Below are 12,916 nucleotides of genomic sequence, written 5' to 3' on the forward strand. Positions count from 1 at the left end.
ACGACTCCATCTTTAATAAAATCATCCATCAATATACAAAGGTGGATTCATTTTAGACCTTCTAATCTTCCTCTATTAGTAGACTGAAATGCATATACTTTACATTGACTGTGTGCATACAAATGTTAACAACTAGTTTCGATTTCAGTCATTTTACTCCTGCCACAGAATGCCTTTGTCTTTCATCATCCAAGTCTCCACAACGTGTCAAAACTTAGGTTTTCTCGCCCTGTCACCTGTATAATTTCAAACTGAATGCCAGCAATAATAAGCTCAATCGAAAGAGACTGGTATTTTTCTCCCTAAACTTCTCCAAAAATTCAAGAGGTCACGATCAGTGATAAAGATTGGTCTCATATATGTTATTCGCAATTTAAAAGCTGAAATGTTGTAACGCCAACACCAAGCTCAAGGCCTCCTTCCCCATTGTAGAATAAATCTGTTGATGTTTCCACTGGACACTCCAACCACATGTTACATAATGGAGCACGTCTCATCTCTCCAATAGTCCTTCTGAATGACATAGCTCCTCATGTCTCAGCATAAAAGAAGTACATGCTTCTATACTTCTTAATGCTCTAACCTCTTTACCTGTTACTCCTGGCCTATGCCAATAAACCTTACTCTCACAGGTAAATGTTTTAAGAAGATCTCGCACATTCTTCTCAATCTCTCACAGAAACCAAACTTTGATTTCTGAACTTAATCATCATCATCAGCCATTTCAGCTTCTAGTCTTGTCCTTTTAACTCTCTGCTCTTGCACACGAGTTCTCACGACTGCAGGAAGTGAATTGTTGAACTTCTCCAAAACAAGAATTTCTCTAAGAGAATCATGGGTTTGCTCTGTTTTTAATACCCTTTCCACCTTTCAAAATTACTTTGTTTGATCCTTTCAAACTCAATGTGCGTTTAACCAGGGACCTTTTTTTTTAAGATTCCTGAAACGCTGTCTGTCAGCTTCTGGCACAAGCTCATATGCACTTCAGATGGTTTTCTTCACTACCTCATACTGGCCAGATACCACCTCCGATAGGGATGCAAATGCTTATCAGCTTTGTTTGGATTAACTAACTCCACATGGTCACTGAGCACTGCTTTGGTTAGTCACTTTCTCAAATGAAATTCAAATGGCTTCCCCATCCTTCTCATCAAATTTGGATAATACCTGGATGAATTTAAACAGAACCCCATTAGGCCATTGGTTGCAATAGGGTTGTTCAATCTCACTATCCTCCTCATCCCGCCTACCTTCTAACGTCATCTCCACCATCTATGTCAACTTTCCTCTCTAATTGCTAACTTTTGAAGTTGAAACTCTCTGCTTTTCTCCTGTCCTTTTCTCTCTTTCTTCTTCATTTCCTTTTCTTTTATTTCTACTTTTCATCATAATTCAATCTGTTTCAATTCCTTCTCATGTTCAAAGTGCATCATTTGAAATTGAATTCCAGCCGTTTCCAAAGAGACTGACGGCGGTTTCACCAAATGTAATTGCCACGCTATAGCTGTAATTATCTCTCATTTTCTCACAAACAAACACAGCCCCAACTCCAGCTTGTCTGTCAATTTCTACAGCTTTGCCTTCCTTACCTTTTGTAAAACCCCCAACTTCACTTCTTCCACACCCAGAGAACTCTTAGTGACTGAATTTTCTATACACAAAACACTGTTTAAACCAACCGAATTCAACATCCGGAACAAAAGACACTAACAACGACCATTGAACCCAATAGCCTCCCGGTGCGTACTCTCCAGTGTTTGCATGAGCTTATTCTAGATTCACTGGTTTCCTCCCACAATCCAAAGATGTATATGTCAGGTGTATTGGCCATGCTAAATTGTTCATAGTTTTCAGGGATGTTTGCGTTTGGTGCCTTAATCGGTGAAAATGTGTAATAATAGGGGAGAGGAATAGGTCTGGGTAGGTTAGTCCTCGGTGGGTCGGTGTGGACTTGTTGGGTTGAATGGCCTGTTTGCACATGTAAGGATTGTAATTATAAACCTAATTTGGTATTATCGATTTCGAACCAGACAAGAGAACCCAGTTTGCTCTGGACCAACTAGACTGCCTCAAACTATTTTAAGAAAGTAGTTTGGATGCCAATCTTTTCTTATTTTAAAGGTAGATGTGAAGTGGGTGTTCCAGATGTGCTGTTACCAGTCAAACCACTCACCATTAAGCAAAACACAACATACTGAAACATTCTAATGAAAGTCTATATAAAATGAAGAGGAAATTAGAATAATTTAACAGTTGGAAGCCTTAACCGAATAATGAATACAGTACCTTCTACAAATGAACTGTTCCAATATACCAACATCACCTGAACACACCCCTTGGCAAAAAGGAACATTCAGACATACATTCTCGCATACAGTTCTCCAATCCAGGAGGAAAGATTATCAAGTCAGGTTTCAGAGAGAGGAGCAGATGAAGATAAGTTACTTGGCCGTTGTTACTATATTTATTATAAACCCTAAAAGTGTCGTAAGTTATTTACTTGAGCCGTTTTCAGTAGGCAGTTTGGCCTTTAAGATCTCTTATTTAAAAAGCTGAGAAAATAATCTTTTTTTAAAAGTGACAGATTTGTCACACAATTTAGATGCCTGGTCCTTTACTTAAGGGGCTTCCTCGTGCTACTGACCGCAAGGTCACCTGAGATGGACAAATACAGGTACAGACCAAGTTACAAGGATATGTTTCATAACTTCTGAAACACCGCTGTCCATGGACCATCACATGGGACATACCGGGAAGTGAACAACAGCCTGACACACACCATTTCACTGTTTCTGAGCTACATAATGTCAGCACTCGATACACTAGGAAGCCAAAACCCAAGGCCAGGGAAAGACACAGAGGGACAGAAAGATTCATATTAAAGACAGAAACAGACAGTTAATTAACTGAAAAAATGTTGTGGAAATATGGGGAAAATGACAGGGCAGTGGAACTAACTGCAGAAGTGATATCTTCGAGAGTAAAATTACAAGAATGCGAACATTGAATCAAGACATAGTTCGATCAGTTGGAATGGTTTGTTGCATCAAATTATGCATCTGCTTCACAGAACACCGCCAACAATATAAGATGACAGCCCAGCACTGAGAGCTGTACAGATCATGCTCGTTTCTTGCTCAGTAAACTGCACTAACTGCCAAACATAGAGAGTATTGCAAACTTTACTATCATATGCTAGCTATACTCGCGTCAGATTACTGCCTACAATGGGAAGATTTGCTGTGTGTGTGTGTGTATGTTCATCAGAGACTGAGGGAGAGTGCGTATGTGTGCGACATTGGCGTGGTTGAATGCAAAACTCATTGTTTGAGAAGGAACGCACATGGAGGTAATTATTTTACATACAAACAACTGACAGGCCATTTGGTAATTGACAGAGAGAGAACGAGAGAAGTTTCATGGACAGATGAGAATAAAGTGTTTGAGAATGTCAACCTAAAGGCATTGCCAGACACAATAGCATTATACATCGGCGTGCACATGAATTACAGATGGATAGGAGTTCGAATTAGATTTGCTTGGGCAGGTTTGAAGCTGGGAGCGTCAGCAGCAGATTTTTGGCTTTATTAAGACTGCACTTCATAGCTCAAGGTTCAAACAGCAGATGGAATAAGCCAGTGAGATATATTCTGGAGTGGTGAGCATGTCAAGTTAGAAATGGTCAGGGCATGGTGTCAGGAATCAGCTCATGGTCAAGGGGATCTCCCACAGTTTTGTCTTGTCTGCTTCAGCCGCAGTTATTGGCCAGGGATGTGATGGAAACAGTGAAAGGAAGTGGAGTTTGTAATCAGAAAAGTAGAGAGTGACCTCCATGCTGTTAATATTTAAATAACAAAGGCAATGATACAATAAATTGTAGTTCTCCGCTGAAACCGAGTAGGTCAACATAGAGACGCATGAGTAACACTGTCAGAGCAGAGAGGGAGACAGTAATTGTACACATTCCTTGATGTAGTTAGTAGTGGTCTGTAGATTGAATATATGGATCGAGAGTTTCAGCAGGAACAATAATAGCGACAAGAAGTGTAGACTATCTGAAAGAACAGTATTTACAGTCATAACTGGTTTATAGAAAAACAAATCTGGACAGTGACACTTACCAGGAACACCAACGATAGCCAGGAAAGGATAATAAATATATTGAATAATGAGAAGAGCGTAATAGATCCGCAATGATAATGACAACCAATAAAATGCAGAAAGATACCGAACATAATCGGATAACCTCCTGTCTATTGTTGGAACATGCCAGCCTAATGTTCCCAGATTCTGATCCATTCTTAGAACATTCCAGTCTAATGTTGTCAGATTCTGATCTCTCCTCCCCCTCTCTCTGGTGATCCCTGTCAGTGCTGTCGGTGATGCTCCCGCTCATGTTATGGGATAACACATTGAACGGAGCCCATTTATCATTAAAAGATGGAACGCCTCCACTGGGATAATTAGAATCCATGGAGATTGTCATTAATCACAGTCACTGTACAAACACTGGGAAACCGAGCAAAGGCTACGACAGCGAGTGAATGGGCAGCGCACAACAATCAACAGACAAGAGTGTTCCCTCCCAGTTGGGGAACAGTTCAGTGGTCTAGGACATTCAACCTCGGACCTTCGGGTGACCATCCTCCAAGGCGGACTTCAGGACACGCAGATGCGTAAAGTGGCCGAGCAGAGGCTGATAGCTAATTTCGGTACCAATAGGGAGGGCCTCAACCGGGGCCTTGGGTTCATGTCACATTACAGGTGACCATCATTGCACTATACACATACACATACACACAGACACACATGTACACAGACACGAATATAGACACTCACACAAGCCCTTACAGACACACACACTCCCACACTCACACGGGCATCCTCTAAGAAACTTAAGACACTCTATATCGCTACACATACATATACATTTTCTCTCACACTCACAACCCCTCCAACCAAAACAGACCCGCACACACAAAGAGACAAACACGCATATTCACACATATATTTTGTGGGGTGAATTTGCACTTGCAGAGTTACATTGTTTTTTGCTCAAAACTGCATGAATTCATGTAAAATTCTGAGCTCAAAACTACATGAATTCATGTAAAACTGTTAAGTAATTATTCAGGTTAGAATCAATCTAAACATCATAGCATAGACAGGGAAAGCAGGGGGCTAACACCTTCAGCACATTGTCGAGCTAACATTCATTATTACAGCTAACCTGAGAATGCAACATTTTTTTATTCAAAAAAGATTTTGTGATTTACACATGAAAGCAGTGAAGCTGTCATGGTATTCAAACAGATGAAAGACTCAACAGACAATCAAGGTACTTTTCAATGTATAATTTCAGTTACATCACACTGTAAATATTTGCTATAAATTCTGTGCCTTAAAAGTTTGTCCTCCACTATCACCTGATGAAGGAGCGGCGCTACGAAAAATGGTGTGCTTGCAATTAAACATGCTGGACTATAACCTGGTGTTGTGCGATTTTTTTTAACTTTGTACAGCCCATTACAACACCGGCATCTCCAAGTCATGACTGAACAAACAGACTAGTTGATTAGTTCCACACATCACTTCTCACATCACTTTCAAAGGGTACATTTACTGGGTTTGAATGGAATGGATGAGGGTTGCTGAGGGATGGACCATAAATCTTTAAATCTTTTTATTTTTTTAACTTGTATATGAGAGTATTAACAGAACACTGCAGGGGTCTATATGTGTTCCACTCTGTTTATGAAAGAAGGCAGGTATAAAATAACAGATCGGCTGCATAAAAACCGATCGGCTGCATAGATACCTTAACGCAAAGTATGATACTTATTGACCAGTGTGAGGCTCCACCTGGTTTTAATTGCCTTGTTATCAAATGCTTTTATAATCTTGGCACAGAGCATTGAGACTGCTGCACAGCAACAGGCCGAAGCAATTCTGTCTCTATGGGCCTCTTATAGAGGCTTAAGACACGGCCTTTCAGCTCATATTAGCCTGCTGCTAATTGAAAAAGTGGAAATATAGAATATTGGCACATTTTGCCAACAGAATAATTCAAAACAAAGAGATGAGTCGCTGCAGCTCTATGAGCAGTTACTGAGAGTGCCACTGGAGTACATTGCGTTGTTTGTGTTTCTATATCTGAGAACTGATGGACCTCCATCAGATACAGTTTAACCGCTGCACGTAATCCACAGGTTGCTGTGTCGTTTAATGTCTCGGGTCTGTTACACAAGGACAGGAGGAGGCCATTCAGCCTTTCCAGTCCATGACAGAGAGCCACACGAGGAGCCCATTCAGCTTCTCGAGCTTGTTTCGGAAGGGCAGGAAGTGTTTATTTAACTTTCAAGCCTGTTACACATAAATATTAGTTATAAATTAGTTTTGGAATAGGAACGACCTGATGTAAACATTAAAGTTCTAACTTTGAACAAGGCCAATTTTGAAATTGTTAAGCGAGCCCTGTGAAATGCTGGTTGGGATACCCTATTCACAGGTAAAGGGATGGTTGGAAAGGGCAAGGCCATCAAAATTTCTTTTCAGGGAGTCCAGAGCCAACGTGTTCCTATTAGTGAGATGGGCAAGGCTGGTGGGAGCAGGGAGTTCTGGATGGCTAGATATATTGATGCCATGGTCAAGGTAAGAAAGGAGGCATTGATCAGGTAAACAAAGCTGAGTTCAAGTGAATCCTGAGAAGAGTATAAGGGCAGTCAGTGTATAGTCAAAGGGGAAATCGGGCCAGAAAAATGTGGACATGAGATGTTTTTAGAAATAGGGTTAAGGAGGTATTGAAGCTACTCTACACATCCTTTAATGGCAAAAGATCAACTAGGGAGAGAATAGGACACGTTAAAGATCAGTAAGGCTACCTATGTGTGGAACTATAGGAGATGGAAGGGATACTAATCAAGTATTTCTCCTCAGTATTTAACGTAGAGGAGGTTACAAGAGCGAGAGAAAGTAGAAATATATGGCGATATCTTGAAAAGAGTCGATAGTACAAGGAGATGTTGGACATTTTAAAACATATAAAGGTGAACAAATCCCTGGGACCTGAGCAGTTGTATCCCAGATGTTTGTGGGAAGCTAGGAAATAGATTGCTCAGCATTTTGCTGATATATTTGTAACATTGATTTCCACAGGTGAGGCGTCAAAAGACTGGAGGGCTGCTAACGTCGTGTCATTATTTAAGAAAGTAAGGAAAAAAACAGGTAACTATAGACTGGTGAGCCTGACGTCAATGGTGACTAAATTGTTTGAGGGGATTTGAGGGAAAGGATGAATATGCATTTGGAAAGACAAGGACTGAAGAGGGCTTTATACATTGGAGATCACGTCTCACTGACTCGGTGGAATTTTTTTGAGGAAGTGAAGAAGATGATTGATGAAGGCAGGGCAGTGGATGTTGTCTTTATGGAATTCAGTAAGAAAACCAAAATGTTCTACATAGTAGACTGGTTAGCAAGGTTAGACTGCCTGGAATCCAGGGACAGCTCGCCATTTAGATCCAAAATTTTCTTGAACATCGGAGACAGTGACAATGACATTTGTTCAGTAACCTTGGAGACCTGTGACCAGTAGCGTACCGCAAAGATCAATAGTGGGTCCACTGCCTTTTGTTACTTATACAAATCATTTGCACTTGAGTAAATGAAGGACGGTCAGTAAGTTTGTAGATAATTCCAAATTTGGCGGTATATTCGACAGTGAAGAATGATATCTCAGAATATAATGGGACATTGATTAGGTGAGCCGAGGAGTGGCGGATGGAGTTTATTTTAGATAAATGTGAGTTGTTGCATTTTTGCAAGAAAAATCAGGGCAATCGAAAGTTGCCAACCAAGGATAACTCCATAGAAATTATAGATTCCCTACAGTGAGGAAACAGGCTATTCGGCCCATCGAGGCCAGACCGAGCCTCTAAACAGTATCCCACTGGACAAACCACTACCCTATCACTCTGAGCCTGCATTTCCCATGGCTAATCTACCTCGCCTACAATCTCAGGATACTATGCGAAATTTAGCATGGCCAATCTACCCTTATCTGTACATCTTTATACTTTCAGAGGAAAACATAGCACCCGGAGGAAACTCACACAGACACGGGGAGAATGTACAAACCCCACACAGCCAGTCATTCAACGATGGAATTCAACCGAGATCGCTGCCCTGTGAGGCACCTTGTGGTGCAGGTTCTCAGTTCCTTGAAAGTGCCGTCACAGGTAGGCAGCATCGTGAAGAAGGCACTTGTCGATCTTCAATTTATTGGTGAGTGCTTTGAGTCTAAGCGTTTGCATGACATGTTGCATCTGTACAGGACATTGGTTCGTAATATTTTGAAATATTGCCTTTAATTCTGGTCTCCCTGCTGTCGGAAAGATGTTGTCAAACTTGAAAAGGTGCAGAAGAGATTTGAAAGAATGTTGCAGGTGTTGGAGGGTTAGAGTTGCAGGGAGAGTTTGAATAGGATGGGACTATTTTCAAGTGTTGTGGCTGAGGGGGGACATTAAGGAGGTTATAAAATCATGAGGGGCATAGATAAGGTAAACAATCAATGTCTTTTCCTAGGATAGACGAGTCCAAATATAGAAGGCAATAGTTTAAGGTGAGAGGAGTAAGATTTAACATATAGAACATAGAACATAGAAAATACAGCGCAATACAAGCCCTTTGGCTCTCAATGTTGCGCCAATCCAAGCCCACCTAACCTACACTAGGCCACTGTCCTCCATATGCCTATCCAATGCCCGTTTAATGCCCATAAAGAGGGAGAGTCCACCATTGCTACTGGCAGGGCATTCCATGAACTCATGACTCGTTGCGTAAAGAATCTACCTCTAACATCTGTCCTATACCTACCACTCCTTAATTTAAAGCTGTGCTCCCTCGTAATAGCTGACTCCATAAGTGGAAAAACGTTCTCATGGTCAACCCTATCTAAACCCCTAATCATCTTGTACACCTCTATCAAGTCACCCCTAAACCTTCTTTTCTCCAATGAAAACAGCCCCAAGTGCCTCAGCCTTTCCTCATACGATCTTCCTACCATACCAGGCAACATCCTGGTGAACCTCCTCTGCACCCGTTCCAGTGACTCCACATCCTTCCTATAGTATGGCGACCAAAACTGCACACAATACTCCAGATGCGGACGCACCCATAGGCTTATACAACTGCAACATGACCTCAGGACTCCGGAACTCAATTCCTCTACCAATAAAAGCCAGTACGCCATCTGCCTTCTTCACCGCACTATTTACCTGGGTGTGAAATTTCAGAGATCTGTGTACCTGGACACCAAGATCTCTCTGCTCATCCACATTACCAAGTATCCGACCTAATGGATACCAGTACCAGTACCCCATCTTCTTGTTACTCTTATCAAAGTGAATCACCTCATACTTACCTACATTGAACTCCATTTGCCACCTTTCTGCCCAGCTCTGCAGCTTATTTATATCCCGCTGTAACCTGAGACACCCTTCCTCACTGTCAGCAACTCCACCGACTGTTGTATCATGCGCAAACTTGCTCACCCAACCTTCTAGCCCCTCCTCCAGGTCATTTATCAAAATGACAAACAGCAATGGTCCCAAAACAGATCCTTGCGGAACACCGCTAGTAACTGCACTCCAAGATGAACCTTTACCATCAAGTACTACACTCTGTCTTCTTCCAGCCAGACAATTCCTAATCCAAACCTCCAACTCACCCTCCATGCCATACCTCCGTATTTTTTTGCAGTAGCCTATCATGGGGAACCTTATCAAACGCCTTACTAAAATCCATATACCGCTTTACCCTGGTCCACCTCCTTAGTCACCTTCTCAAAGAATTCAGTAAGGTTTGTGAGGCACGACCTGCCCTTCACAAAACTATGCTGACTATCCTTGATCACATTCTTCCTATCCAGATGTTCATAAATCCTATCCCTTACAATTCTCTCTAAGACTTTGCCCACAACAGAAGTGAGATTCACCGGCCTAGAGTTACTAGGGTTATCACTACTCCCCTTCTTGAACAAGGGATCCACATTTGCTATCCTCCAGTCTTCTGGCACTATTCCTGTAGACAGCGAGGTCATAAAAATCAAGGCAAATGACTCTGCAATCTCCTCCCTTGCTTTCCAGAGAATCCTGGGTTAAATGCCATCAGGCCCAGGGGACTTAGCTATTTTCACCCTTTCCAGAATTTCCAACACCTCTTCCCTACATACCTCAAAGCCGTTCATTCTAATTAATTGTGACTCGGTATTCACATCGGCAACAATATCCTGTTCCTAAGTGAATACTGACGAAAAGTATTCATTCAGACTCTTCCCAATCGCTTCAGCCTCCACACGCAACTTCCCACTACTATCCTTGACTGGACCTATTCCTACCCTAGTCATTCTTTTATTCCTGACATACCTATAGAAAACCTTTAGGTTTTAGAACATAGAACATAGAAGAATACAGCGCAGTACAGGCCCTTTGGCCCTCGATGTTGCGCCGATCCAAGCCCACCTAACCTATACTAACCCACTATCCTCCATATACCTATCCAATGCCCGCTTAAATGCCCATAAAGAGGGAGAGTCCACCACTGCTACTGGCAGGGCATTCCATGAACTTACGACTCGCTGAGTGAAGAACTTACCCCTAACTTCAGTCCTATATCTACCCCCCCTTAATTTAAAGCTATGCCCCCTTGTAATACCCGACTCCATACGCGGGAAAAGGTTCACACTGTCAACCCTATCTAACCCCCTAATCATCTTGTACACCTCAATCAAGTCACCCCTAAACCTTCTTTTCTCTAATGAAAACAGCCCCAAGTGTCTCAGTCTTTCCTCATACGATCTTCTTTTCTCTAATCCTACCACCTAAGGACTTTTTATGTCCCCTCCTTGCTGCTCTTAGGTCTCTCTTCAGATCCTTCCTGGCTACCTTATAACTCTCAATCGCCCCAATTGAACCTTCACGCCTCATCTTTACATAGGCCGCCCTCTTCCCTTTAACAAGGCATTCCAATTCCTTATTATACCACGGCTCCCTCACACGACCCTTTCGTCCCTGCCTGACAGGTACATACTTTTCAAGGACACACAATAGTTGCTCCTTGAACAAGCTCAACATATCAATTGCGGCCTTGCCTTGAAGCCTACTTTACCAAGCCACGCATCCTAAGTCGTGCCTCACCGCATCATAATTTCCCTGCCCCCAGCTATAACTCTTGCCCTGCAGTGCACACTTATCCCTCTCTAACACAAGTCACCGAATTGTCTTCACTGTCCCCAAAGTGCTCACCTACCTCCAATTCTATCACCTGGCCTGGTTCGTTACCCAGAACCAAACCCAGTATGGCCTCACCCCTTGTTGGCCTGTCTACATATTGTGTCAGGAAACCCTCCTGCACACAGTGGACAAACACCGACCCATCTAACAAACTCGAGCTATAGCTTTCCCAGTCAATGTCTGGAAAGTTAAAGTCCCCCATAACAACCACCCTATTACTTTCACTCTTCTCCTGAATCATCCTCGCAATCCTTTCTTCTACGTCTCTATGACTATTAGGAGGCCTGTAAAAGACTCCTAACAGGGTGACCTCACCTTTCATATTGCTAACCTCAGCCCAAACTACCTCAGATGGCGAGTCTTCATCCATCGTCCTTTCCACCGCTGTAATACTATCTTTGACAAGCAATGCCACACCTCCCCCTCTTTTACCCCCACCTCTGCCCCTACTAAAACATTTAAACCCTGGAACCTGCAACAGCCAATCTACCCATGTCTCCGTAATAGCTACAACATCGAAATCCCAGGTACCAACCCACGCTACGAGTTCACCCACCTTATTTCGTATACTTATTCATTGAAGTATACACACTTCAAGCCACTTTCCTGTTTACAGGCCCCCTTCTTTGAGATTGATGCCATGTTCCTAACCTCCCTACACTCCAGGTCCTGCACCCTAAAGCTACAGTCTGAGTTCCCATGTCCCTTCAGAGTTAGTTTAAATCCCTCCGAAGAGCACTAGCAAACCTCCCCCCAAGGAGACTGGTGCCCCTCAGGGAAATGAGGGACAACATTTTCACACAGAGACTGCTGTGTGTATGGATTAAACAGCCAAAATAGGTGGTGGAGATAAGTACAATTACACCATTTAATAGGCATTTGGATGGATACATGCATGGAAAGTGTTTATAGGGAGATGGGTCAACTGCTGGCAAGGGGGACAAGATTATTTTAGGATACTTGATCGGTATAGATGACCAGACCGAAGGATGTTTTTTCCATGCGAGACATCTCTGAGTGTCTATTGACGCTTGAGTGTTTAACATGGGAACAGGAGGAGGCTATTCTGCTTCTGAAGTTTGTCAGTCAGCTTGTTTGCTCAATTACTGACAGTCAAATACAAAAATAAATCATTCAGATTTTGATGGTGTTTTACAGAAGCAGGTTTTTAGTCAAGAAAAGCTGTAAAGAATGTGAAGAGGCCATTCAATCCCTCAACTCCATTCCACAGAAGCAGCAGGTGAGCACAGAACTATTGGAGCCTGTTACTCTGGAGCAGGAGGAGGACATCTACTTTCACAAAACTTGGATTAGGAGACAGTCGCTCAGCTGCTGAAGACTAGAAAACAGGAACAGGAGACAGTCATTCAACTGTTCGAGTCTGGGACACGGAGACAGGAGGCAGTCACTCAACTGCTCGACACTCGGATACAAGAACAGGAGGCAGTCACTCAACTGCTCGAAACGAGACTGCGACACAGGAACCAGAGGGAGTCACTCAACTGCACGAGACTGGGACACAAGAACAGGAGGCAGTCATTGAACTGTTCGAGACTGGAACACAGGAACAGGCGGAAGTCATTCAACTCTTGGAGACCAGGACACAAGAACAGGAGGAAGTCATT

This window comes from Chiloscyllium plagiosum, unplaced genomic scaffold, assembly GCF_037043375.1.
Source record: "Chiloscyllium plagiosum isolate Xiang-an unplaced genomic scaffold, Cpla_swu_hap1 HiC_scaffold_39, whole genome shotgun sequence".
Classification (NCBI taxonomy): domain Eukaryota; kingdom Metazoa; phylum Chordata; class Chondrichthyes; order Orectolobiformes; family Hemiscylliidae; genus Chiloscyllium; species Chiloscyllium plagiosum.